The sequence below is a fragment of the Magnolia sinica genome, chromosome 5 (genome assembly GCF_029962835.1).
Source record: "Magnolia sinica isolate HGM2019 chromosome 5, MsV1, whole genome shotgun sequence".
Lineage (NCBI taxonomy): Eukaryota > Viridiplantae > Streptophyta > Magnoliopsida > Magnoliales > Magnoliaceae > Magnolia > Magnolia sinica.
Genome location: NC_080577.1, coordinates 77,572,253 through 77,598,931, shown reverse-complemented (window position 1 = coordinate 77,598,931; position 26,679 = coordinate 77,572,253). Strand labels below are relative to the sequence as shown.

Sequence of the window (26,679 nt, the reverse complement as noted above, 5' to 3'; positions counted from 1 at the left end):
AACTTAAATCTTCTCTTTTCTTTTTTTGGGAAGTGTAGGAGCCACCAATCAATAGTGGTGATCCTACACAATCCCTTGGATGTGGCCAAATGACCTACCTTATACATGCATGTCCCATGCATGGGGTTTTTCTTTTATAGGCCCCATCATGGAGGTTTCTTCTAATTTCATAGCATGATAGGTCATCTAGACCTTTGCATCATGGTTGGGATGGCATCCTAACCATTAATCTTAAATATAGATCATGCATGATGAAGATCCATGATGTAATATGAATGTGAATGAAATGTGTGGGTGTGATTATGTTGTGGAAGGCTCAATAGTAGCAGAGCCTTCCCCCAATGGCTGGGATGTTCTTCCTCTTCTTTCTCTTTTCTTCTATTTCTGATGATGATGAGTGTGGCCCACTTGGTAGCCCTGGATAGTCTAGAAAGTTCAGCTAAGGCGGGATTCCCATACCCACCTACACTATGGTTTTGGGTGTCCCATTTGCTGACTTTTATTGATGCATGCAGGTGTGGTAACTTTGGGACTTGATTTGGACATTTGTGGGGCCCACTAGGGTGGGCCATAACACCTATTTTTTGGAGTAATTCTCTTTTTAATTAGCTCATACAATTAATTTAATCCAAGTGTATGTTGCTGTCCAAAATTTTTTGGACAGTTTCTGGTTGATTTTGGACCAGATTTGGGGACTGTTTGTGGGACTTTTCTTACCTATCAAATATACTTTTCTGAAAGGAGGGGATTCCATATTGATGTCCCAAAGGTGTGGCCCAAGTGAGGTGGACAGTCTCGATTTTTTGGATTATTCCAGCAACATGTCAGTTTGAAAATCTTTAATTATAAAATAACTTTTGCATTAGTGGGCTGCTTCTATGGACCCCACCCTGTGGTATACATATGAGGGGATGTAAAAACCATTTTCCCCAATTTTTGGTGGCCCTCAGTCCACACCATTAGAAGCTCAGATTAGGGCCAGCCTAAATTCTGCTCTAACTAGATTTTTAGGCAAGCAGTTTTCTTTTAATTCAAATTAATACTTTTCTAATTCAATAAAATATGAAATTTTTCCAAGGGGTGGCCCACCCATGATAGGACCCACCTACCAAGTTTCGGGGCCAACGGACCCCTGAACAATTTTTGACGAGGGCTGGACCGGCCCACTAGGCTGGACGCTCAAGGCTGGGACGTCCAGCATGGGCTGGCCGTCCACCTTCTTTTAGGCCCACCATAATGTGTTTTGTATCTACGCTGTTTATCCAGATTGTGGTCCCCATGGGACATGGCCCACCTCCTTGTGGGACGTCCACATGTGGGGCCCACTTTGATCCCTTTTAGGGGCAGCCGTCCAGGCCCCTATGACTGTCCACCTAAGGACGCCCAAGCCTATTGGGCTACTATTGGACGTCCAATCCAGTAGCATGGCCCACTTGATGTATATGTTTTATGCACTCCATTCATCTGGTGGGGCCCATAGTGATGTGTGTGGGTCACCAATAAATTGTACTTTTATAAATTGATTTGTTTAATTGTTAGACTCCAGCAGGCCCAGAAAACAGGTGGGCTGGAATTCCAGCAATAGGCCTAAACTGGCTACTCTTAATAGCATGTTCTGGGGCAGCATGGGCCTACAGATTTAAGGATGTTATATACACATATCTTGCCATTTCCCTGATGTGCCTTTGGGCTTAATTAGTGCACACTTGAAGTCCACCCAAGTTTGGTTTTTACTGGATCAATGTTCATAGCTAATTATTGGATTTCCCTAGGCCTTTTGTCTTGGAACTTTCTAGATAGGCCCCTTGACCTTTGGGCATATATTTACTACTTATTATGATGGGTTTGTGGGCCATAATATGCAAGTAGTTAGGCCCTTGGTTGCCCGCCAAAAATAACCTTGTGCTTGGGCCAAGTTGTGAAGCTTAACTCACTTGAAATAAGCATAAGGATTGCCCTTATGGTTGGATTACCGTGCTGTCCATTAGGCCCACCACAATATGTGGGTTTATGACCTTTATGCTTGGGCCTAAACCTTACTTGGGGGCCCACCATATTGCCTATGTGTTGGCTTGGTTTATAGCCCACTAGGCCATGGATTGCTTAGGCCTTGAGCTTTGTTTCATATTCGAGTAATGGCGGGCTACCTTTTAGGACCTAGTTGAGGTTGAATGTCCTCCTTGGTGGCCCTAAGGTAGGCCCATAGATTTCTATAGGTGGTTTAATGCCCATCATAGACCCTTATTAGAATCACTTATCCTTCTAGGCTCATATATTGTATTCTTTAGCCTTGTGGGCTATCCCAATCTACTGGGCCCCCACTTGAGGATGACCCCTTAGAGGATCTAACTACCTAGACTTGATTCCCTCCTTGGGAAGGAGGAGTATGTTCTAAGTCATCATTGCGGTATGGCGCACCCTCATGACCCATACGCATCATGGTGTGTTTAGATTTCATTTGTGCGTGGTCATTGGGTTGATATGATAAAGGGATGGAGTTTTCCCCTCTTGTGCACATTGAGTGCTTAGAGCTAGTGCATGATTGGTATGCATGATTCATGCATTTGGCATCACATCTCATGGATATTGTTGTTCTTGCTTCATCAGGGCCTTGCCTCCATAGGGGTATCCATGGATGGACGTATGTGGACACCGAAAATATAGTATTTGAGCATTTGGGGTACATAGGATATCCCTGGGTGAAAGCCCCTAAACCTTTAAGGTACTTAGAAGATGCCTCAACGCCGTGACTGAGTGAAAATTATGAGCACCCGAGTGCCTTACACTGTTAGGTCGTGTCTCCCACTATCGTAAAGTCAGTTGAGATGGGATGTGGCCTTATCCGCCTGAGTGAGTGGGCATTAATAGGCTAAGTCTGACCAGCTCGTGAGTGGGTTCACTACCGTTGAGCCTTGCTGATGATTGGCTGTCTATGGGTGGGTAGTGTGGTCTCTTACGCTCATTTGACTGTGCGGTCTTGAGAGCGGTAGTCATCCTATAATGCAATAGACCTCGGTGATATTCCTTATGATGGAACTATATTGGATATGTGGACTGGTTATGAGCATTAGCATTACTTCACATTGCATTGGTATCGGCTATGTAATCCTTATTGCATTGCATAGCCTTGGTATAGCTTCCTACATTCATGGCTTAGCCTTAGTAAGGTTAGTGATATTGGCATTGATCATGTTTTCCTTCTACATCCCCTATTATTCTTCTGCGCACCATTGTCACACACTTTCACCACCCTCTAAGCTTTCTATAAGCTTATGCATGATTGATGCGTGCAGGAGATCCTAGGTCTGCTCTTAGTATCGGAGCTTGGATAGGAGTTGAGCCGAGGACCCCAGTGTTGCAGATCTTTCCCTCTTTCTTCTGTTATCATATGTATTTCTTTCAGCCTTGTATCTAAAGTTAAAAATTCATAGTGGATTTTGTGTGTGTTCCTTTGTTATTTCTAAGATTTACTTGTTGTGATCTTGGGTATGCTCTTGTTGGATTGGAATTGTGATATGAAAAATCCTCCTTGTAGGATCCCAAGATCGGAACCTTCTTCAGGAGCTGAGAATGGGGTACTACGGAGGTTGTTACGGCTAGAATTGGCTATTGGGTTCCTTGTGAGTCCGGTTACCGAGTTTGGGGCATGACAGGAGTTGGTATCAGAGCATATCAAGTAACTTTGGAATAACTTAGGATAACATTGTATATCTGCTGTGAGCTTAAGACAAGTATTGTCCCGAGAGCCCTTCCTTTCATTTGAGCCTATAAATATCTAATTTTATGCGTTGTCGCTCTTGTTCTTGTGTAGACGATGCTGCCTAGGCGTGGCGCCTGTGGCCGTGGTGCCCTCGGTCGAGGCGCGGGAGGTAGAGGCACTCATGATACCTGGTCGACCAGAGCACACCCTGCTCCACCCATCGTGGACCCTAGTCCTGATCCTATCCTTGAGGTTGTGATTCCATCCTCTGTGGTGCCTATTCCTCTGCCCGAGCCTGCTGTTCCGGTTGCAGAGGCTCCATCTCCTTCAACTACACCCGTGCCTCCACTTGAGGCGAGGGTCGCTCCTATGTTTTCGATAGTTCCAGTCGGTGTTGAGCATTTCTAGCAGTCGTTGTAGGTCGTCGCTGCTACATTGCAGACCCGTCGGACTGCTACCACCCAGGTTCCTGAGCAGACTGATTTGCCACGTGCGAGCGCAATTTCTAAAGAGTTCTGGCAACATGATCCCCTGAAGTTCAGGGGTGAGCCTAACCCTTCTATCGCCGAGGCTTGGCACACAGAGATAGAGGATTTTTAACACTATGCAGTGTCCGGCAGATCAATGAGTTTTCTTAGCTACCTTTCTTCTTCAGGGCAAGGCTTGTCATTGGTGGTCATCAGTGTCGAGGATGTCCAGGCCTCAGTTTGTCTGGACTTGGGAGGAATCCGTGGTCCGTTTCGACCAGAAGTTCTTCCCCGAGCATGTTCAGGAGTAGAGGGCTATGGAGTTCGAGACTCTAGTCCAGGGCGATATGATGGTGTCATAGTATGAGGCCCATTTCTTGGCTTTGTCTAGGTTTTCTCGTCATCTCACTAGTGATGAGAAGATGAGGGCTCGCCATTTTCAGAACGGCTTGCGTCTTGCTCTCCGCAGTCGAGTAATGGGCCGTTGCTTGGGGACATTTGATGAGGTTGTGTACAGGGCCTTGGTGTACGAGGAGGACTGGGCTATGATCCATTGATCGCGAGAGCAGAGTTCCGGTGGAGGTCGGAAGAGGAGAGCATTAGTCGATAGTTCCCATCAGCACCGTCAGAAGAGATGGAGGGGTAGATCAGAGTTTAGACTGCCTGCGGCTTAGACAACAGCTTCATCGTCATCAGCATAGCCAGCCACTCCATCTTCTGGCTCTTTTTCTTGCATTTACTATGGTTGTGGGCAGACTAGACATTGGAGGCGTGATTGTCCTCTTCCCTTATAGTAGTAGAGGCCACCGCAGTTGCCCCTTCCTCATCCTCTTCAACGTCAACAGCAGTATTAGCAGCGAGCGTAGCTTCCGGCTCCCACTCCTTGGGCTCCTCCTCAGTAGCAGAGGTAGTCAGGTAGGCCTCCACAATAGAGATAGCAGTAATAGCAGAGATAGCAGCAGTAGCTGAGGGGATATGCACCACCCCAGTCCTTGGGTCAAGTATACATTGCCGCTCAGCAGGCACAGACTAAGGATCCGCAGTCTTCATGCTTGCTTCCCTTACCAGCTCAGGGCAGATTCTATTTCGCGTAGCTGGCGCAGGGCTAGGACCCACAGTTATCGACCGATGGAGTTGTTGAGGGTATTCTTCTTATTTCTGCTTGCATTACCCATGTCTTGTTTGATTCTGGTGCTTCTTATTCCTTCGTGGCCGATTAGTTTAGCCAATCGACCGGTATTCCATTAGAGTTTGCATCCGAGGCCTTGGTAGTTTCGACTCCCTTGGGGAAGTCAATTGTGTTGAGCCGTTGTTGTCCATCTTACCCGGTGTTGGTTGGCGAGATGTTCCTGCCTGTCAATTTTCTTATGATGCCAATGATGGAGTTCGAGGTTATCCTGGGTATGGATTGACTTGTGGAGTATTATGCTATCTTGGACTGTGCCGCGAGGACAATCACATTTCGTATTTTCAGCTTGCCAGTGTTCCAGTTTGTTGCCGAGCTTAGAGGAGAGCCGTTGTCGAGTTTATTGGCTTGTGTCATCAAGGATTCTACGTTAGGGTGTATTGAGCAGCTTTTAGTTGTTTGCGAGTACCCGGACGTGTTCTAAGAGATTCCGAGTTTGCCGCCTCGTCGGCAGGTTGAGTTCCAGATTGATTTGGTACCCGATACTATGCCTATCTTAAAGGCCCCCTACCGGATGACACTGATGGAGTTGAGGGAATTGTAGGAGCAGTTGGATGAGCTTTGAAAGTTGGGTTTTATTCGTCCCAGTAGTTTGCCTTGGGGAGCCCCGGTATTGTTCGTGAAGAAGAAGGATGGCTTGTTGAGGATCTATGTGGATTACCACGAGCTCAACAGAGTCACTATTAAGAACCGATACCCTCTTCCCCATATAGATGATTTGTTCGACTAGCTGCAGGGTGCACAGTTCTTTTCCAAGATAGACTTGCGGTCCGGTTATCATCAGATTCAGGTCCGAGAGGAGGATGTTTCGAAGACAGCATTCTAGACGTGCTACGGTCACTTTGAGTTCCTGGTCATGTCGTTCGGACTGACCAATGCGCCCGCCGTATTTATGCAGCTGATGAACGAAGTCTTTTGGCCCTTCCTCGATCAATTCGTGGTGGTGATTATTGATGATATTCTTGTGTATTCGAGGATGAGGGAGGACCATGTAGAGCACTTGTAGATTGTGCTTGAGACCCTCCGCACCCACCAGCTGTATGCGAAGTTAGAGAAGTGCGAGTTTTGGTAGGAGGAGGTGAAGTTCCTCAGTCATGTGGTGACAAGGGAGGGTGTCACTGTGGACCCCTCAAATGTTGATGCAGTGCGTCAGTAGGGCAAGCCCACGAATACGTCTGAGATTTGTAGCTTCCTTGGTCTGACAGGATTTTATCGTCGGTTTATCAAGGGTTTCTTTTGTATTGCAGCACTGCTGACCCGGTTGACGCGGAAGGGTGCTAAGTTTGTCTAGAGTGACATCTGTGAGGATGCATTTATGGAGTTGAAGGACCGCCTCACGTCTGCTCCTGTTCTCACACTTCTTGATGGTAATGATGGTTTTGTTGTATTTACTGATGCCTTCAGAGTTGGCTTGGGTGTTGTCCTAATGCAGCACGGGAAGCCAGTGGCGTATGCCTCCCCCCAGCTTAAGGTTCACGAGCTGAACTACCCCACCTATGATTTAGTGTTAGTAACGGTTTTCTTCGCACTGATAGTGTGGAGGCATTATCTCTATGGGGTTAGGTTCAAGCTCTTCTTAGATCATAAGAGCTTGAAGTATTTGTTTTCACAGTCCAAGTTGAACATGTGACAGAGGCGATGGATGGAGCTGTTGGAAGATTATGACTTCGACCTTCACTACCACCCGGGTAAGGCGAATGTGGTGGCGGACGCGCTCGGCCATCAACCATGAGGCCTAGTGGCACAAATGATGGTTCGATAGTGGCAGATGCTCGAGGATGTTTCAGAATTTGACTTTGAGTTCGGTCTGCTGTCTTCCATGGTTCAACTTTCGAGCTTGTCGATTCAACCCTCTTTGGTTGCTAGGGTGATCGAGGCTCAGCAGACGAATGAGTCACTTCAGGAGTACCAATAGAGGCAGCATCCGTGAAGCAGTCAGCTTAAGCTTCAGAGGCCGATTGTTTGTCCCAGACGTGTCAGAGTTGCGTCGTGATCTAATGACTGAGGCACACCGATCAAGACTTACTATTCACCCGAGCTCCACAAAGATGTACAGAGATATGAGGAGGTAGAATTTTTGGCCTGGGATGAAATGCCAGATTGCTAGCTTCGTGGCCGAGTGTAACAACCCCAGTTCTAGTAGATAGTGGTATACGTTCGTACATACAAATGACCTTTATTTGAAAATAACTAATACTTAGAACCATCGCAAATTATATTATCATTGTCTCTAATCATATTAGAAGCATTGAATTTCGAGGACGAAATTCTCTTTAAGGTGGGTAGATTGTAACACCCCGTGCTTTTGGTACTTGGGTGTTACCATGAATTACAAGCTTACTAAACCATTCACCTACAATCTAGCCTAAATTTAACCATTGTAAATAATCTCCATCTATAGGTCAAACCATCCATCCATTGACTCTCGAGATGAATCATCAAATTGTAAGATCCACCGTTCATCAGGGTTACACCGTTCTATTGTATGGTCCACACTTTGAAAACACATATTGGTTTTCATGTCCAACTCCCATACCACACCTAAACATTCTTAGGATCCCTGAGATTATCTGTCACGCCCCAAACTCGGAAACCGGGCTCACAAAATTCCCGATCGCCGAATCTGGCGCCGACAGCCTCCGTAGAACCCCATTCTCGGCTCCCAGCGCCCATTCGCCAGGTTCCGATCCTGGGATGCTACAAGGAGGATTTTCAACATCAGTTTGATTCGTAATAAGCATAACCAAAGGCATAACCCACAAACAACAACCAAAAACTCCATCACATTTCCACTATAATCAAAAACTTTACAAGTACAATGAGCATAAGGGAAATACAATGATGATAGACAAAAAAAGAGCTCCAAAAGATCAGCCACGCGACCAAGCCTCAGCGCTGCTGCGATCCAACGTCACCTGCACGCAACGGTCGTGCATAAGCTTATAGAAAGCTTAGAGGGTGGTGAAAGTGTATACTCAAGGTGATAATGTAGTTATGCAGTATCAGAGTAATGCGGAACATGCTGATGAATGCTAAGAATCCCATTAGCCGTACCAAGGCCATGCGGTGCAAAGAATGATGTCGACCATACCAAGGCCATGCAATGCGAAATGCAAGTCAAGCATACAAACCCTCATCTAAGTCCACATGTCAATATGGCTCAAATCTGGAATATCATCGGGGTCTAGTACACTCCAAGCCAGATTGCCGCCCCATCGCGCGCAATAAGGTGAGTGAAAAAGACCTCACTATCCACCTGCCAATATCGGGCTCGGCTCGTCAATAGCGGACCCATTCCTCGAGCTGGTCAGACTCAGCCTAGCATTGCCCCCTACTCTCGGGTGGGTAAGGCCGCACCCCCTTCCAACCGACCACGACATAGTGGAAAGCGCAACCGTCTGGTAATCGGCACCCAGCGCTCATGCACCCACTCGGTCTAGACGTTGGAGCAACCTCCTGGTACCATAAGGGTTTAGGGACTTTCACCCAGGGATATCTATCGCACCCCATGTAGAATAGTATTTCCGGTATCCAATCCTGCCAACCACGATACGTCTGTGGAGGCTACAGCCCTGATGTCGCTAGGGCATACAGTAACCATATCACATAATGCGAATGCATGAATCACACTGTCCAGTCATGCAACAATCCTGCGTGTATCGTGCGCTCATGTAGGGCAATACCCCTGTACGGGGCCCCTAGACAATCTGCCCGAAGGCATATGCTATGATCAGGCATTTCTCATATCAAGCATACGTATGATGCATATGATTATGAATCATGGAATTAAACATGTTATATGGGATGGATGCTAATCATAAAAAAGATGGGCCTCGACGGCCTACACATCAGACGTACGAGCCTAACAATGGGCCCTAGGGAAAGTCATAATGCGGACATTTAACCACACTATATTTGCAATGTGGACGTCAAACCACCATTGCTCCCAAGGCATAGCCCTGACGTAAACATCATTACATAAATCATAATGGGACTGCACATTGCAATGAACCTTAGGTATAACTCATTGGGCCTTCAATACATCAAATGGGCCGTATCATATGGGCCTCATGTTCATCAAGCGAGCCACAACAATGGGCCACACCAATGGGCCTTATGTGCATTGCAATGGGCCTTAACCCGTGGGCCTTAGAATGCATTAAATGGGTCTAAGCTTACGGGCCTTATATGTATCAAATGGGCCTACTCACATGGTCCTTATGTATATCAAATGGGCCTCGCCAATCGGGACCCCCATATGTACATCAAATGGGCCTAAACCCATAGGCCCCAGAACATTTTTAATGGGCCATAACCCATGGGCCCCTAATACATCAATGGGCCTCGGCCCATGGGCCTTACATCTATACCAAGGTGGGCCTCAATTACAGGTTACAAACAAACTAAGGTGGGCCTCCCACCAATATTATATTAAACAGGATATAATATATAATATATACATATAATACATATGATATTATATATAATATAATATTATACATATATATATATATATATACACACACACACGCACACACCACACACGCACGCATACACGCACGCATACACCCACACACGCACGCACGCACACTCACCACAGTGGGCTCCACCGTCCAGGCGGACGGTGGAGATAAAAAGCTTACATCACTGTGGGCTTCGTGTGGGGCCCACCATATTGTTTCTATGCCATCCAACCCGCTGATAAGGTCCCATGGGCCTAGATGAAGGGTGAAAACAAATTTCACCCTGATCCAAAACTTCTGTGGACCCCAAAAAGATTTCAAAGGTAGAGGTCTAATCCCACTGTTTCTTACGGTGTGGGCCACCTGAGTCTTGGATTTGGCTGATTTTTGGGGTGGGCCCACTTCAGGGGGTGGCCCACCCTATGAACGGTTTAGATGGTGTACAAACATCAAGGTGGGGCCCACAGCCACGGCCGTGGGTGGCTGTGCGAACGTCCGTCCGCCCGGAAGCCGTGCGCAGGCGCTCCCTGCTGCGCTTTCTGACACAGCAGCAACGCTGCTGTGTTGTTTATTTTATTTTTTTTGATTTCTTGTTTTTCAGTGGTTTTCGCAGGAGGTGTCCACATCTAGATGATCTATTCCGTCCAACGGCCTTCCATAGCTTCTGACAAGCAAAACAAGCCCAATATTGGGCCTGTTTCGACGTATAAAAGGGTTAGGAAAGGTTTCAATGGTGCAAACCTCCATTTGCCACGGTATGGCCCACCAGGACCTCGGATTGACACCATATTTTGGTTCAACGCCTAACCTAAGGCTTAGAACGGAATGGACGGCGTGGATTTAATACATACATCAAGGTGGGGCCTACACAAACGGACCACCCCCATAGCCTTGGAAACAAACTGATATTAGTGTCTTTCCAGTAACGTCCAGCGTCCCTGGACGCTGGACTTTGTATATTGGTTGGAGGTGGGCCCTGGTTAGGTGGGCCACCAAGTGATGGATGGCATGGTACGACATATATAAGGTGGGTCCCCACTTATAAATGATTTGGGTAAAATACTTACTTCATGGTGGGGTCCATTCAAGTGGGTCACACAACTTCATTATTACAAAAAATAAAATAAATAAAATAAATAAGATAAAAGGGAGAGAGATGGAGAGTGAGACCGTGTGATGGAGGGACCCCGGCACTATGGGCCCTCCCTTGCACTAAATCATATATCAAGTTGGTCCCATTACATGTGGGGTCCATGGAATTGAAATCCAACGGTGGAGATCCTTTCTCCACTAAAATAGATGGTCTAGATGACCCTAAGCATACAAGGAAATAAACATCATGTGGGGTCCATGGAGAATGGCCCCATCATGGAACGATCATGATGATCCAAGTGGGCCATTGGCCACACCTTAGGGTCCAAAGTGAGATCCAAACCATTGATCGGTTGGCCTCACTTGGCCCATCTTAAAAACATTAAAATCTACCCTATAAAAACACCCACCACTTGATCTTCTTGCTCCCTTGGCTTCCTTAGCTCCTTGTGCTCCTCTTTGATGGAGGAAGATGAGAAATGGATGGTTGAGATGAGAGATGAAGGGGTAGAAAAGGTGGGCCTCACAAATAAAATTTTCTCACCATGGGGGACTCATACGTATGGAACTTGCTATGGGAGAGTTTGAAATGAGAGAGAGACTTGTAAGGGAGAGAGAGAGAGAGAGATGGGTGATGGAGTGATGGCGGATGGTTTGGGTTGAAAAATTGTTAAAGGGGGTATGGTTGATGTTGAAAATGGGAAAAAGAGGAGTGGTGAGGTGGAAAGAGGGTAAACTTTTGAAAAAGGTGGAGATGGGTTGTTGTACTTAAGGTATGGGATACTTTAATGGTTGATTGATGGGACTAATTGTAGAGATTCCCTCGAAATCCGCAACGCGCGGTGTTTCTTCGGAATAAACGCTGATCGGCATCTTCTTGCCTGGGTATCGGTTTGGTGCGCAAGTCACGGCATTGGAACCGCGGTGATGACGCGGTCGCTATGATATAACTTTCGGACCAAGCCGACGTCGGTGCGCGGGACCTGGCTTAGGATCGTGCGCAAACACCGAATACGGTGCGAAGGTTGCCGAAATTTGACCGGAAGGACCGCGAAAGCTAACGGAACAGTACGGATTAGGACACGGGTCTTACATTATCGATGACTAAATATGAGTTAATCCAACTGTTGGATAATTGGAGTGGTCAAGATGTCAGGAGTTGGTAATTCGACATTCGTGTGGTGTGGCCCACTTAATAGTTAAAAGTGTGGCACACCTAATAGTTAAAATACTTTAAGAATTAGGTTCATGACTCATACATGTTGATATACCGCAAGGGTGGCTCTGTTTAGAAGCAGATCCTTCAATTTAAAATTTTAGATAATAATAATAATAAATAATAATAACTTATATTATGGAAGATGTTATAATAAAGGCATTAGAATTGAAATATCATAGAATGAGCAGTCTCGTTCATCCGAACAATCTCTAGGACTGTTGAAGTCCAAACTCGGATCAATCCGACCATTAAATTGACCAAATGATCAATTAGATATATAAATTGATAAACATGGCCCACCTGGGTTTTTAATATAGCCCATCTTTGGCCCAAGACCTTAGAATAACTTGCCGAGATAGATAGATGGAATAAATTTTGTGAATCATCACAATGGACCCCACTTTCGATGTGCTTGTACACATGTAAGGGATGCACTTGAAGTACAACGGATTACAGTCCAGGTCAACAAGTTGTTGACTTGACAAAGATTTTAAAAAGGAAGAATTCCCTCCGTTTTTCTCGCTCAAACCAAGTCGAACAACGGATTCCGTGTTGATGATTGGTGGCCCACAAATCGCTTACAGTTAGAAAATCCAAACCGTAAATCGTGAAGAATGGTCAATTTCGACCAGACCATGATCAACTTCACATGTTGAAACACGTGCGTAGGTGTCCGCCCTTCAGCCCAATCAAAGGCACGCGTAATGCTTCTTAAAGCAAGAATCTGAGTCACCCATGGGCCACCATAACTATCCATCTGGGATGATCTGGACTGTCCATCATGTTTAGGGGGTATCCTCGACCAAAACCTGGGCCATTTCATATAAATAGGTGCACGGTGTAGACATAAAATCAAGCATATTCAGACCGCACGTGGTTATTTTTTTGAAAATGGAAAGCTCCATTCTACTTTTGGATTGCCAGGTTAGCAACCTTAACCTCTTACAGCCTCGACCGTCCATTCCAAAACAATCCTAGCCCTCCATTTTCACCCTATTTTAGAATTTCCTTACAGTTGGCAAAAATGCAGAAGGAATCTTCCTACTTTTGTGCTTGCACAATCCCATCCACTCTTGCCTACAACATCCTCTCCAAATGCATCCTGACTGTGGAAAGTAGGGCGTCCTCAAGCCTCCAGCTTGGAGATCTCACACGAGATCTCCTTGTTGCGAGAAATCCGACCGTGGCTGAGAAACTCGGAACCCATCGAGTTTTCATTACTGTCCACCCAAAAAGTGGGTCCTATAATATTCATGGAGAAAATCCAAGCCCTCTAGATACCTCAGAATGAAGGATGACCCACCTGATCAATAAACGTCATGATCGGGCCGTCATCTTATCCGTTGGCTGCAAGAAACCACCATCCTCTGGTGGGCCCCATTCGCTGATCTGAGACGTCCATTAGGTGATCCCATATGTCAGAAATCCATTCATGTATCTGATTACAACCATGCGAGCATAATTTAGATATATTGTTCCTAAAATGGCTCAGATTAAACAACTAAAAACTGTAACTAATCCCTTGATTAGTTGCAATTTCGAACCATCTAGAACGGATTAATAGAGCCTTATAAAAGGCTTCCTTTTAGGGCATTCTTTCCAAAAAATGGAAAGAGAAAGAGAGAGAGAAAAATGCGTCGTTTGTAGTGCCGCATGGAGTCGAGTCAACTCGGTCTGGGTTGCAGTGAGTCGAGGCGGGCCATGCACAGTCCAGTTGTTGGACAGGTATTGCAGAAGGGAGAAGATGGAGAGAAAGTAGACAGAAGAGAGGACGCGAGAGAGAACAGCATGCAACGCTGTGTTCACGCCGCACAGACTTGTTCGAGTCATGGCCTGAGTTATAGTAGAGCCAGGTTTTGTCCAAGCTCATGGAGGACGAGCTCGAGCTCTGTTCGGCCATAAAGAGAGAAAGCAAAGAAAGAGAAGGGAGAAACTAGAAATAGAGAGAGAGAGAATGCTACTTGCATTCGTGCCGGATCGAGCCCTTGCAACCAGTGACTCGGTCTGGTTGGGTCTCCTTCCAAGCCTGTACGTTCGGGCCGAGTCCAGGCTATGTCTGGCCATGAGAAAGAAGAAAAAGAGGAAGCTCTGACTTCCATAGAACCCAACTCAGTGTGGGGTCAAATCAGTTTCCTGACTCACTAGTCGGAGTCATTTGGGACTGTCAAACGCTCTAGGGGAAAAGAGAAGAAGGAGAAGAAGAATATGGAGGAAGAGAGATAAGGAAGGTAGCTAGTGGGACAACAGGGGCCATTAGCGAGTCGACTGAGTCGTGGGTCGAGTCAAACCACTGGCCGAGTTTCGTTGAATCTCAGCAAATGAAGGAGAGAGGAGGGGGAAAAGAGAGAAATCTAAAAGGATAGAAAGAAAGAAAGGAAAAAGGATAGGAGAGGAAAATCTAGTGAGTCAAGTTGGCTCAATCGAGTTGGCTCAGTTTGAGTGTAAATCGAGGCTGGCCATATTCAGTTCAACAACACCTAAAACCTTCATGAGAGAGATCTTGATTTCATATAGTGTCGGAGGAGCTCGATCTTGAATCGAGTTATATTAACCGCGAAATCGTAATCTCGTCATTCTAGTGGGTTAAATCGTCTTGGGTTGGACTAGACCCTAGTTAGCTCGAATCCGAGGTGAGTTAACTTTATTTTCTAAAAATTTCTAGGCTAGAATTAATTATAGATTACATAATGGGTTTATTAATAGAATTATCTTCTTATTGTAGGAGTTTGGAATTCTTCCAATATCTCCTCTTCCTTACCTTTTAGCCAGGAAAATCGTAACTAGAGGTGAGGATCACCCTTTAAGCCTTTCCTACATCATAATAGTTAGCTTAGTTTAATTAATTTGTTAATTACTTAATATAGTGCAATGTGAAAATAATGATTAGTGTTAGTTCCATTTGAGTAATCTTTTATAAATGCAACATATTTAGATTTAAATTCAAGTAATTTAACATGCTATGAATCTCTAGTATCTCTAATCTGATTTAAGATGTGCACTTTATATGTGTAAATGTTAGTGATGTTGTACATGACTTATTTTACCATTTGCGATTACTTTATAGCGTATTTAGAGGTCCTTGAATTAGTGGCCAATTGTGTAATGAATTAAATGAAATTATGGTGGACTTACCATCTTATGGACCATTTATTGCCTAAGTGGCTTTTGTTATTTGCCTTTATGGCTTGTATTTACCTTAATGGCTCTGATTGGTTAATTACCCTTTTCGGCCTTGATAGGCTATTTGCCCTTTGTGGCTTGGATTGGCTATTTGCCCTTGCAACATTAATGAATTGTTATTAAATAATCCTTCGATGATAAGTCCCACTTGTAGAACTATAATTGGCCACTAGTTGAGTAGGTTACCTTTAAATACCCCATTTGTTAATCTCATGAGCCAGGGATGGTGGAATGGGATACTATGCCTAAGCAGTCGGCCTATGCTAGGTAACAAACCCCCCATAGTGACCTTTAAGCTTTCCTAAATTGATTATTTGAAATTGGGTTAATAATGGTTGGGCTAATCATGCATTTTCATGACAAAGGCCTTTTTTAGGTAGTTAATCTACTGCGGGCGGTCTACATGACCTTTTCCAGGTAGTTCATCTACCATGGGCGGTCTACATGACCTTTTCTAGGTAGTTCATCTACTGCGGGCAGTCTACATGCCCTTTTCCAGGTAGTTCATCTACTGCCGGCGGTCTACATGGCCTTTTTCAGGTAGTTCATCTACCACGGGCGGTCTACATGCCCTTTTTCAGGTAGTTCATTTACCGCGCGCGGTCTGTATGGTCTTTTTCGAGTGGCTAGTTCTCCTTCGGCGTACCTTTGAGTACTTTTCTGGGTGGCTAGTTCACCTTGGGTGACTTTTTGCCAGATGGATGTGCATCCCCAGGTCTATGAGCATGTGCATATATCCATGCATTTAAATAAGATTATTTTGTTTGATTTATTTAATGAATGCGTATTTGATGAAACTCACCTGATTTCCATGATAATTGTTGTGTAATAATTGTTACACGCTGTCTATGATAACTATGCTTAATTATCTTGATGATACGATAAATCTTGAGTTTTTTACCTCACTGGATAGCCATTGACGCTATCAAACCGTGTTCAGTGTGTAGGAGACACAGATGATGCATATGTTGGTGTTCGTGTAGAATAGGAGGAGCCAGATGATCTTACAACTCTCCATTCCTAATTTTATTTGTATTTAATTTATATAACTAGGTTTGTAAAGGTTAAGACATTAGTTTGTATAAGTTTTTGGGTAACCACTTGAAATCCTGGTGACATATATTTAGACTCCCTCTTATACTTAATTATTTCCATCTCGCTATATTACTAACCTGATAAAGAAAAAAATGTACATGAAATTTGAGTTACAGTTAAAGGTTAACACTCAGTTTTTTGGAAAATGAATAGTGTACTCGGGTTTCAAGAACTGGGGTGTTACACCGAGTGTGACACATGCCAGCATGTCAAGGTCAATCACCAAAGACCCCCTCATCCCTTGAAACTATTGAGTGTTCCAGTGTGAAAATGGGAGCATGTGTCGATGGATTTCATCGGAGGTTTGCTGAGGACTCAGTGCGGTCACGATACCATCTGGGTTGTAGTCGATTGTCTGACGAAGTTGGCTCATTTCATTCCGATGCGTGCTTTCTGAAATATGGACTGACTTGCAATGGTATTTATTGAGGAGATAGTGAGACTGCACGATGTTCTAGTTTCGATCGTATCTGATCGAGACTCCAGATTTATGTGTCAGTTTTGGAGGAGTTTCCAGCAGGCGATGGGGACCACTTTGCTTCTCAGCACCGCTTATCATCCACAGACGGATGGGCAGACTGAAAGGGTCAACCAGATCCTTGAGGATATGCTTAGAGCTTATGTGATTGACTTTGAAGGCAGTTGGGATGAGCATTTGCGCCTCACCGAGTTTGCATACAACAATAGCTATCAGGCGACTATCAGCATGACTCCTTTTAAGGCATTATATGGTCGACCATGCAGATCTCCTAGCTGTTGGACCGAGGTTGGAGAGCGTCGTCTCCTAGGTCCCGAGATTTTGTAAGAGACATTAGAGATTATTGATATTATCAAGCAGAGGATGCGCGCAACTCAGAGCTGGCAGAAGAGTTTTGCTGATCGTCGGCATTAACCCCTCAAGTTTATAGTTGGGGACATGGTATATCTCAAGGTCTCACCTATGAAAGGTATGGTTCAACCACAATTTGGTGTGAAGGGCAAGCTTGCCCCGAGATTTATTGGACCTCTCGAGATTACCGAGCACGTGGGCGTTGTGGCCTACAGGCTTGCCATACCTTCTGAGTTGACCACAATCCACGATGTGTTCCATGTTTCTATGTTGCGGAAGTGTGGGTCAGACATGATACCTGTGATTGATTGACAGCCCCTCAAGGTCCTTGAGGATTCTTCTTACATTTAACAACTAATTGGTATTCTTGATTAGAAGGAGCAGGTTCTCAGGACCAAGGTCATTCCCTTAGTGAAGGTGCAGTGGGTCATCATTCGGAGGCCGAGGTGTCTTGGGAATGCGAGGCTAAGATTAGAGAGCGTTATCCTCATTTGTTTAATGATTGATTGATGTATGATTGTTTGTATTGCCTTCTCTTTGATGATTGATATATGATGGTGGTGTTCTGCCTTGCATTTTGTCCTGAATTTGATCAATTTTGAGGACGAAATTTCTTTGTTGGTGGGGAGGGTTGTAAGACCCAACCCGAGTGCATGTGTGTGTATGAGTGTGCTTTTCGTTTCTCTTGTTCCTGCGGTCCTACTGGTCGAATCCCAGTGACCCCCGACCCCTGGATTGTGTTTGCAGTCATCCTTAAGTCTGGTCATGTAGACCCGACTCGGATCAAGCCAAAACCTATGCCATCTTGTTAGCATCGTTATTGCGGTTCCGACACCGTATCTTGTGCGACCATCTGATATGTAGACATAAGTTGTGTGCATCTCATTTTCTAGCCCTTGATCATGATCATGTGGCCCACCTAGGAGTGGTGTACACATTTTTCCATGATGGCCCATCCCTTGGGGCAATTTCCAACACCCATTGCCCATACACCACCCAAATCCCATATCCTACACTACTCACCACCCATACACCACCCACAACCCTAGCCTATAGCCTCCATTAGGCTTGCTTTTTGCTAGCATATGATGAGTATCTCTACCCCATGCAACTCTTCCGTAGAGAGAAATGATGGAATTCTCTTATCTAGGTGGTCTCTTTTAGAGAGACCATCATTGCTTTAGTACAAGCTCTTTCCTCTCTCTTCTCTCCCTCATTTCTCCCTTCTCATTTCATTCTCCCAAGCTAGAGAGAGAGAGAGCTTGGACGTCCCACCATTCTAACCCCTTTCTTCTCCAATCTCTCTGAATCCATCCATCCCAATCCCATCTCATCCATCTATCTTGATTCCTTGGAGCATTAGGAGCATGGTGATATAAGTTTTGTTGAAGATCCTTAGGTGGGTGCTCCTCTAAATGTACACATACCTTTTCCATAGCTTAGATCTTCTCTTTTCTTCTTTTGGGAAGTGTAGGACCCACCAATCAATAGTGGCGATCCTACACAATCCCTTGGATGTAGCTAAATGGCCTACCTTATGCATGCATGTCCCATGCATGGGGTTTTTCCTTTATGGGCCCCATCATGGAGGTCTCTTCCAATTTCATAGCATGATGGGTCATCTAGACCCTTGCATCATGGTTGGGATGGCATCCCAACCATTAATCTTAAATATAGATCATGCATGATGAAGATCCATGATGTAATATGAATGTGAATGAAATGTGTGGGTGTGATTGTGTTTGGGAAGGCTCAATAGTGGCAGAGCCTTCTCCCTATGGCTGGGATGTTCTTCCTCTTCTCTCTTTTCTTCTTTTTCTGATGATGATGAGTGTGGCCCACTTGCTGGGCCTAGATAGTGCAGAAAGTTCAGCTAGGGTATGACACCCATACCCACCTACACTATGGTTTTGGGTGTCCCATTTGCTGACTTTTATTGACGCATGCAGGTGTGGTAACTTTGGGATTTGATTTGGACATTTGTGAGGCCCACTAGGGTGGGCCATAACACCTAGTTTTTGGAGTAATTCCCTTTTTAATTAGCTCATACAATTAATTTAATCCAAGTGTATGTTGCTGTCCAGAATTTTCTGGACAGTTTCTGGTTGATTTTGGACCAGATTTGGGGACTGTTTGGGGGACTTTTCTTACCCATCAAATATACTTTTTTGAAAGGTGGGGATTCCATCTTGATGTCCCCCAAATTTCAGCCCCATCTGACCTTGATTGAGGTACCAAAGGTGTGGCCCATGTGAGGTGGACAGTCTTGATTTTCTGGACTGTTCCAGCAACATGTCAGTTTGAAAATCTTTAATTGTAAAATAACTTTTGCATTGGTGGGCCACTTATATGGACCCCACCCTGTGGTATACATATGAGGGGATGTAAAAACCATTTTCCCCAATTTTTGGAGGCCTTCAGTCACACCATTGGAAGCTCAGATCAGGGCTAGCTTAAATTCTGCTCTAACTAAATTTTTGGGCAGGCAATTTTCGTTTAATTCAAATAAATATTTTTCTAATTCAATAAAATCTGAAATTTTTCCAGGGGTTGGCCCACCCATGATAGGACCCACCTACTAAGTTTCGGGGCCAACGGACCCCTGAGCAATTTTCAGCGAGGGCTGGACCGGCCCACCAAGCTGGACACCCAAGGCTATGACGTCCAGCATGGGCTGGCCGTCCACCCTCTTTTAGGCCCACCATGATGTGTTTTGTCTCCATGCCGTTTATCCAGATTGTGGTCCCCATGGGACATGGCCCACCTCCCTGTGGGATGTCCACATGTGGGGCCCACTTTGATCCCTTTTAGGGGCAGTCGTCTAGGCCCCCATGATTGTCCACCTAAGGACGTCCAGTCCAGCAGCGTGGCCCACTTGATGTATGTGTTTTATGCACTCCATTCATCTGGTTGGGCCCACAGTGATGTGTATGGGCCACTAGTAAATTGTAATTTTATAAATTGATTTTTTTCATTGTTGTACTCCAGCAGGCCCAGAAAACAGGTGGGTTGGAATTCCAGCAATAGGCCTCAACTGGCTGCCCTTAATAGCATGTTTTGGGGCAACATGGCCCACCAGATTTAAGGATGTTATATGTAGATATCTTGCCATTTCCCTGATGTGCCTTCGGGCTCAATTAGTGCACACTTGAGGCCCACCCCAGTTGGGTTTTTACTGGATCAATGTTCATAGTTAATTGTTGGATTTCCCTAAGCCTTTTGTGCTGAAAGTTTCTAGATAGGCCCCTTGACCTTTGGGCCTATATTTTCTACTTATTGTGATGGGTTTGTGGGCCATAATATGCAAGCAGTTAGGCCCTTGGTTGCCCACAAAAAATAACCTTGTGCTTGGGCAAAGTTGTGAAGCTCAACTCACTTGAAATAAGTATAAGGATTGCCCTTATGGTTGGATTACCGGGCTGCCCATTAGGTGCACCACAATATGTGGGTTTATGACCTTTATTGTTGGGTCCAAACCTTGCTTGAGGGCCCATCATATTGCCTATGTGTTGGGCTTGGTGTATAGCCCACTAGGCCATGGATTGCTTAGGCCTTGGGCCTTGTTTCATATTTGAGTAATGGTGGGCTACCTTTTGGAACCTAGTTGAGGTTGGATGTCCTCCTTGGTGGCCCTAAGGTAGGCCCATGGGTTGCTATGAGTGGTTTAAGGCCCACCATAGGCCCTTATTTGGACCGCTTATCCTTTTAGGGTCATATATTTTATTCTTTAGCGTTGTGGGTTATCCCACTTGAGGATGTCCCCTTAGAGGATCTAAGTACCTAGACTTGATTCCCTCATTAGGAAGGATGATTATGTTCTAAGACATCATTTTCGTAGGCGCACCCTCATGACCCATACGCATCATGGTGTGTTTGGATTTTATTTGTGCGTGGTCATTGGGTTAATATGATAGAAGGAGGGAGTTTTTCCCTCTTGTGCACATTGAGTGCTTAGAGCTAATGCATGATTGGTATGCGTGATTCATGCATTTGGCATTACATCTCATGGATATTATTTCTCTTGCTTCATCAGGGCCTTGCATCCCCAGGGGTATTCATGGATGCCTGTATGTAGACATCGAAAATATAGTATTTGAGCATTTCAGGTGCATAGGATATCCCTGGGTGAAAGCCCCTAAACTTTTAAGGTACCTAGAAGACGCCTCAATGCCATGACTGAGTGGAAATTATGAGCGCCCGAGTGCCTTGCATCGTTAGGCCGCGTCTCTCTCTGTCTTGAAGTCAGTTTAGATAGGATGTGGCCTTATCTGCCTGAGTGAGTGGCCATTACTAGGCTGAGTCTGACCAGCTCGTGAGTGGGTCCGCTACCGTTGAGCCTTACTGATGATTGCTGTCCATGGGCAGGTAGTGTGGTCTCTTACGCTCGTTTGACTGTGCGGTCTTGAGAGTGGCAGTCATCCTATAGTGCAATAGACCTCGGTGATATTTCTTATGATGGAACTGTATTGGATATATGGATTGGTTATGAGCATTGACATTACTTCGCATTGCATTGGTATCGGTCGTGTAATCCTTATTGCATTGCATAGCCTTGGTATGGCTTCCTGCATTCATAGCTTAGCCTTGGTAAGGCTAATGATATTGGCATTGATCATGTTTCCCTTCTACTCCCCTATTATTCTTCTGCGTACCATTATCACACACTTTCACCACTCTCTAAGCTTTCTATAAGCTTATGCACGATTGATGTGTGTAGGAGATCCTACGTCGGCGTTTTAGCAGTGGAGCTTGGATAAGAGTTGAGCTGAGGACCCTAGTGTTGCAGATCTTTCTCTCTTTCTTCTGTTATCATATGTATTTCCTTCAGCCTTGTTTGTAAAGTTAAGAATTCATAGTGGATTTTGTGTGTGGTCCTTTGTTATTTTTAAGATTTATTTGTTGTGATCTTGGGTATGCTCTTGTTGGATTGGAATTGTGATATGGAAAGTCCTCCTTATAGGATCCCAGGATCGAAACTTGCTTCAGGAGCCGAGTATGGGGTACTACGGAGGCTGTTACGGTCAGAACCGGCTATCGGGTTCCTTGTGAGTCTGGGGCGTGACATAGCCCAAGCTAGAAAGGAAGCACATTGGTTTAATGTTTTCACAGTTATGATGATTGATTGTTTGTTTGAATGATGAGAAGAATGGTGAATACATGATATCATTTGTTTTGGTTTAGTTTTTGATCCTCATGTGAGATCCATATGTTTCCATCATATGAGATCCACATTGATGGATAGGCTTTCCTTGAATCAATTAGATTTCCTAGATAGGAGAGGTTCTCAACCTGCTACATTTCTTTGATATTCATTATCTCATGGATATTGAATTCTTAAAATCACTGGCGCTTGAGAATATATATTAATGATGCAAATCCATGATTTTCTAATATTTTATATCATTTATTTAAAATATTTAAAATATTTTATTTTCCAATTAGGCTGACCATAGTGCTCGGATCCTAGTCGTGTTATCTAAGTCATCATGATTTTGGAACAATAACCTATGTGTTGAACTTTGAAGCTTGGGTGTTGTTTTAATTTAGTTGAATTCATCCATTTAAAACTCTCAAAATCAAATCATTAGTTTAGTTTTTAATACTTAGTTTGTTTTGCATTTGATTTTTTCCTTCTCACAATTCATCTACATGTGGGATCGACCCTGTATTTAAGGGATATTACTTATGAACCTCTGCACTTGAGGTAAGCAATCAAGTTTTTGGCGCCATTGCTGGGGAGAGACTAAGATAGATTAAATTCGTGCAAGATAGCTAAGGTAAGTTCTTTTCTAACATAAGTTCTCTTATAAACCCTCCAATTTTTCTGTATATTTTATGTTTTTCTTTGAAAGTAAATTCAGTTGGTTCTTTCAAGTACTAATTGTGACATAAGGTTGTTATGCTTGAGATTTTATCACCCAAGTGCTATAGTTGTCCTACAGTTGTTATTTGATCATACAGATCATCCGCTGAATCTATTTTCCAGATTAATATAGTTTAATTTCTGCATTAGTTTTACTTTTGTTGATTTATTTTTTATTTTTTATTTATGGTTTGAGCCCTTATAGTCGGCTATGCCGCCCGAGCTGTTGATTTATTTTTTGCTTTATGGATTGAACCCTCATGGTTGGCCCTGCCGCCTGGGTTGTTAATTTATTTTTCTTTGTGGATTAAACGTTTATGGTCAGCCCTACCGCCTGGGTTGTTGATTTATTTTTCTCTGTGGATTGAACCCTTATGGTCGGCTCTATCGCCTGGGTTGTTGATTTATTTTTCTTTGTGGATTGAACCCTCATGGTCGGCCCTGTCACCTGGGTTATTGGTTAAATTTTTGTTTTTATTTTAAGTATCATATTTGCTATTTGAATTAGTGATATTTGTTGTGTGGTGTGGATGGTTTATGTCCCATTAGAGTAGGGATCAAAATAATTGACTCTCCTCCGAAGGCGGACTAGTTCTAGGCCTTGATCATTCACTTAGAAGAGGCACTCAACATCACTTGTATTCCATGGAAGACCCAGTTGATAATCCAAATCCAAATCTATCAAGTCCAACTATAAATCAAAACAGAGAAAATCAATGTAATCCTCCTCTTGAGGATGAGAATGAAGTTCATAGGAATATGTTAAACCAACCACAGACTTTACGTGAATGTCTACACCCTGAGAGATCAACTTTAACATCTTGCATAGTGTTCCTTACTCACGCAGGGAACATTGATTTTAAATTAGGTGTGATTCAATTGATCCCTAAATTTCATAGCTTGGATTTTTAAAGCCTCCACTTGCACCTCAAGGACTTTGAGGAAGTAATTGCAACATTACAAGTAAACAATGGCAATAGGGATGCACTTAGGCTTAGCTTATTCCCATTTTCTCTAAAGGAACAAGCCAAAACATGGTTCAACTCTCTAAAACCAAATATCATCACTACATGGCAAGTTTAAGTAGCGAGTTTTTGAAAAAATTCTTTCCCGAGCACAAAATAAATGCACTTAAATAGGAAATCATGTTGTTTTCCCAAAAGGGGAATGAACTATTTTTCCAAGCTTGGGAGCGCTTCAAAGATCTTCTACTTACTTGTCCACGTCATGGTTATAAACCATGGCACATGATTGATGCGTTCTGAAAGGGGCTGACCATGGATACCCGTTAGTTCATAGAGATGATGTTTGGTGGAACCTTTCTTGACAAAGATTATAATGAGACTTGGGGTTTTTTAGATATGTTAGCAGAGAATACACATACATGGGATGTCTCTGCTAAACCAGATCAAACTAAACCCATTCCTAGAGAGAAAGCGGGGATGTATGTCCTAAGAGAGGAAGACGACCTTAACGTAAAATTCGTTGCATTGGTTAGAAAGGTCGAAACCTTAGAAATTAGGAAGGTTGATATGGTTAAAGAAAATGCTTGTGTAAATTTTATAGCATTTATGGTGGTGTAGACCATGACACAGAATTGTCCAATAATCCCAGTTGTACAAAATATCATGTATGAGCATGAGTAAGCAAATGCTATAAATAACTACCAAAGGTTAGTTATGCAACCAATGGGAAACACATACAATCCAAATTGGTGTAACCATCATAATCTTAATTGGAAGAATGAACCACAAATTAATGCGCCACATGCACCTCAAGGCCCTCTACAAAACAACTTCTTTGGGGCATCTAACAATGCACCATATGTGCCCTCATCAAAGCGATCATCTATGAAAGATGCATTAATCGCATTCATGAACTCTGAAGCTTAAATGAATCAATCTCTAATCCAATCAAATCAGGAATTAAAGACGGCAGTGACTAGGATTAAAACTTAACTAAATGGTAAGGAAAAAGGCACCCTTCCTTCTCAACCTGTGCTAAACCCTAGAAATACACATTTCATTGGAGATTTAAATCCAAGCGTGCTACATCATGAACAAGCTAAGGCCATCATTACCTTGAGAAGTGGAAAAGAGGTCGATAATAAGATAATGCAACCGGTAGAAATACTGGAGGATGACCCACCATCTCAAGAGAATGATGAACTAGATATGGTTCAAGAGCCGTAAAAAGAAAAGGATAAAGAGACTAAGTCACATAAGCCTTCAATTTTGTTCCCATCTAGACTTTGGAACCTCATTGTCCCCATGAAATATCAAGTGGTGTTGGATGTACTCCAAAAGGTTACTGTCAATATTCCTCTACTTAATGCCATTAGACAAATTCCATCATATGCTAAATATCTCAAGGACTCGTGCACTGTCAAGAAGAAATTAAATGTGCACAAAAAGACCTTTCTTACTGAAAAAGTGAGCGCTATCATTTAACAAAGGGCCGTACCCAAATAGAAAGAGCTGGGAAGTCCCACTATTCTTTGTATTAGTGGGAATTTCCAAATTGAGCATGCTTTGCTAGATTTTGGTGCAAGTGTCAACCTAGTACCTTATTTAGTTTACCAATAAATGGGGTTAGCGAGTTTAAACTAGCCACAATTACACTCTAACTCGCTGATCGCTCCATTAAAGTACCAAGGGAAATTTTGGAGGACGTGTTAGTCCAAATGGAGAAATTCTACTTCCCCATGAATTTTATTATACTAGACACTAAACCATGTATAAATGTCAACGTACAAGTTGCCATCATTTTAGGCCGCCCATTCTTAGCAACTTCAAATGCAATCATAAATTGTAGGAATGGAATGATGAACTTGTTTTCTGGTAACATGACTCTAGAGTTAAATATTTTCAATTTATGTAAGCAGCCCATTGACAATAATGAGAACCATAAGCTGAATTTCATGGATTACTTGATAAAAGAAGATGAATTAGAACCTATTCTGACTAAGGAATTGATTCAAGTCTTTGGGGATTTGAAAAATTCTAATTTAGAAAAAGTGTTTATTGAAATTTATGATGATAATGAGAGTACTACCACCCAAAACATTGGTATATACCAATGAAGACCACGCACTCAAATCGTATCTATTAAGGACTTGCGACCTCTAAATCTTGATTTAAAACCACTACTAAATGAGCTTAAGTATGTATACTTATAAACACCTCACCCCGGCTAGCAACTTGATAAGGCATGGATGACCCTTAGGATCTAAACTGAAACCTCAACCACAGTCATTCCCCTAACTTGATCCAAACCCTAACCAAACCTGAACCATCACATTACCATAAACCCTAATTCAAGCCAGCATCTGAACCAGAGCATGTCCAAAAGTTTATCCATTTTTCAGTCATTTTGAGCCAAACAACCGAAAATAGGCTTCAGATCGATCTCATGACCTGAAATCGACCCACCAGCCCAAACCACGGAAACAACCACATCCGAGCGGTAGTCAGACTACCACCGGTAGTAATTGGATTACCACCCTCTCTCGACAGGTGTCTCTTCTGAGTACACAACTGTCTCCCCTCCAAAAGTCAACTCTCCTATAGAATTACCCCCAAGTTT

The 26,679-nt window shown here is 43.7% G+C and overlaps 1 non-coding gene across 1 annotated transcript; it reads right to left on the bottom strand.

Moving 5' to 3' along the window:
* Window positions 1–24,221: 24,221 nt before the first annotated feature.
* LOC131247685 (small nucleolar RNA R71) lies at window positions 24,222–24,328 on the bottom strand. The gene has a single exon (XR_009171958.1). It is a non-coding gene; the product is annotated as a small nucleolar RNA R71 (small nucleolar RNA).
* Between the last annotated feature and the right edge of the window lie 2,351 nt (window positions 24,329–26,679).